Source organism: Salvelinus fontinalis, chromosome 8 (assembly GCF_029448725.1).
Source record: "Salvelinus fontinalis isolate EN_2023a chromosome 8, ASM2944872v1, whole genome shotgun sequence".
NCBI lineage: Eukaryota > Metazoa > Chordata > Actinopteri > Salmoniformes > Salmonidae > Salvelinus > Salvelinus fontinalis.
In genome coordinates this window covers 21693095-21695594 of record NC_074672.1, presented here as the reverse complement: position 1 = coordinate 21695594, position 2500 = coordinate 21693095, and the positions used below count along the sequence as shown (strand labels likewise).

The window sequence follows — 2500 nt, the reverse complement described above, 5'->3', positions numbered from 1 at the left end:
AACACACAGCCCTGTTAGGAAACACAGCCTGCCTGGATATACCACAGACAGCAGGCAGGGAGGCAGGGAGCGGCTAACACACACACACACACACACCCTGTTAGGCAACATAATGGTACCCAGACAGCAGCCCTGCCTTTCCCTGTCACCTCACCTACTCTGGCAAGGATGGATATCCCCTGTTAGCCTGGCAGATGCCAACCCACTGCTGCCAACAGACACCACAGCAGCAGGCAGCAGGCTACCCTGGGCACTGGACAGGGCAGGGGGGATGAGTGTGTGAGGGCATACAGAAGGGGGGCTTGGAGGGAGAGGAGAGGGCAGGCTGGGGCTCCAGATGGACCCTAATAGTTGTCTCTTTTGATGTCAACCTCATTCCATCCTAGACACACACACACACACACACACACACACACACACACACACACACACACACACACACACACACACACACACACACACACACACACACACACACACACACACACACACACACACACCACACACACAAACACACACACACACACACACACACACAAACCTCATGACCGCTAATCTTCTCACGGAGCTGGGCAGTGATACACACAACATACAGCTAACCATTATCCTCTTCCATCTCGCCATTTCATTCCTTAAGCCACCTCTCTTCAGAAAACAGACCTAACCCATATCTACCCCGAGCCCATTTCAGCAGATTAACTCAGCATACATAAATATTGAACTTCTCTCCCCACTCTCCTCCTACCCGCGGGCTGGCTGCCTGGGCCTACGTGGGTGTGCTAGGTGCCATGCCAATGTATTACAACCTCTGTTTTCTGAGAGCTGGTCACAAGACAAGGGGGGGGGGGGGGGGGGGGTTGTTGTCCAAATCTGGCCTTGGCCCCAAGCCACATCCATACACTGGCTTTGAGTCGTCTTGGGCAGCTCAAGGAGGTTGGAAAAGAGTTAGGAGGAGGAAGGGACACTATTGCCCAAACCCTCACTCCTCTTTGTGTCCCTAGGGTCATGTGACCGGCCTGGTATTTCCTCTGTGAATGAAGCTGCCAATTATTGGAAACCAGCAGCTTTACAGCCCTACATAGTCACAGCAGAGCTGTCCATTGAACTTCTTATTATTTATTAGGCCTGAATCAACGTGTTTGGTAAACTGAATTATCAACATGTGACTCATTTGATCCCACCCAATCTGGTTTAAGCCCATTTGTGTGTGTGTGTGTGTGTGTGTGTGTGTGTGTGTGTGTGTGTGTGTGTGTGTGTGTGTGTGTGTGTGTGTGTGTGTGTGTGTGTGTGTGTGTGTGTGTGTGTGTTGCTCACAACAGTGACCATAGTGACAGCTCCACACCAATGCTGTGAATAGATGAGTCACCAGTCCAGTTATTGTGTTGATTTCTGCTGAGTGCTCGGTTTGTCTCCTGCTTTTTTAAGAGGCCATTATAAGCAGGTTTATTACCCACAGTCCTCTAGTGCATCGCCCATAACTGAGCTCCGCCACTCTCCACCGACCCGGAGGGAGGGGAGGCCACAGAGGCACGGCTACGAGAAGTGTCTTAAATGACACCATACCCTCTATATAGTGCACTAATTTTGACCCGGGCTATAAGCCTCTAGTTAAAAGTAGTGCACTATATAGCGCTCTGGTCAGAAGTAGTACACTATATAGTGGTAGGGTGCCATTTGGGAAGCATCACTGACTCACCTGTTTGAAGAGCAGTGAAGTACCTCCTGTACACATCACATTTCAACAGGCTGTGTTGAGCAGGGTGATAATCATAGTAAAAACAGCAATCGGACGACTACACAGAAATATTTCGGTACGAAGGGAAAGCCATGTCAAAGCCTTTCATAATGTCCTATGAACGTTCAGCCCAGACGGCCAAAGGACAAGTCCACAGGAATAGAGCAGGCTGAGGGGGACAGAGAGGGGAAAGCCAAGTGAAAGGCTGTCATTATTTAAACTGATAGACTCCTCAGGCTCTGTCGCTCCCTCCACCTTTAGGGCACCAAAGTGGCATCTCTGTCCTACCCGCGCTACCCACTGACGGAGCACTGTCCTGGGGCATAGCTGGTGTCACGAGGACCCCCTGCCCTGGGGCACCGGGCTGAGAACACGACCACCAGACCAAAGTTGTGCCCTTGTGATGGAAGTGGCGTCCGAGGGCAACTGTGCGGTCACATGGTTCAGATATGGCCTGGAACTTGTTGTGTTCCCTGCTGACAGACAAGCCCGTGACCCACTTTAAATGGTGCCGTCAGTCCATGTAAAATCACACTGGTCTGCTAGCCACTATCCAGCGCAAGGCACGGCAAGGTACCTCTACGGGCCTGGGCCTCTCTCCTGTCACAATACAACCTCCCATCTCACTGTGGATGGAGAGAGAACAGTACCTCCCACCTCACTGTGGATGGAGAGCGAACAGTACCTCCCACCTCACTGTGGATGGAGAGAGAACAGTACCTCCCACCTCACTGTGGATGGAGAGAGAACAGTACCTCCCACCTC

The 2500-nt window shown here is 51.6% G+C and overlaps 1 protein-coding gene across 2 annotated transcripts in view; it reads right to left on the bottom strand.

Annotated features, from left to right (window-relative positions):
- Positions 1–2500, bottom strand: part of LOC129860862 (plexin-A1-like) — a 334577-nt gene that overhangs the window by 196281 nt on the left and 135796 nt on the right. The gene's annotated exons all lie outside the window — the stretch shown is intronic.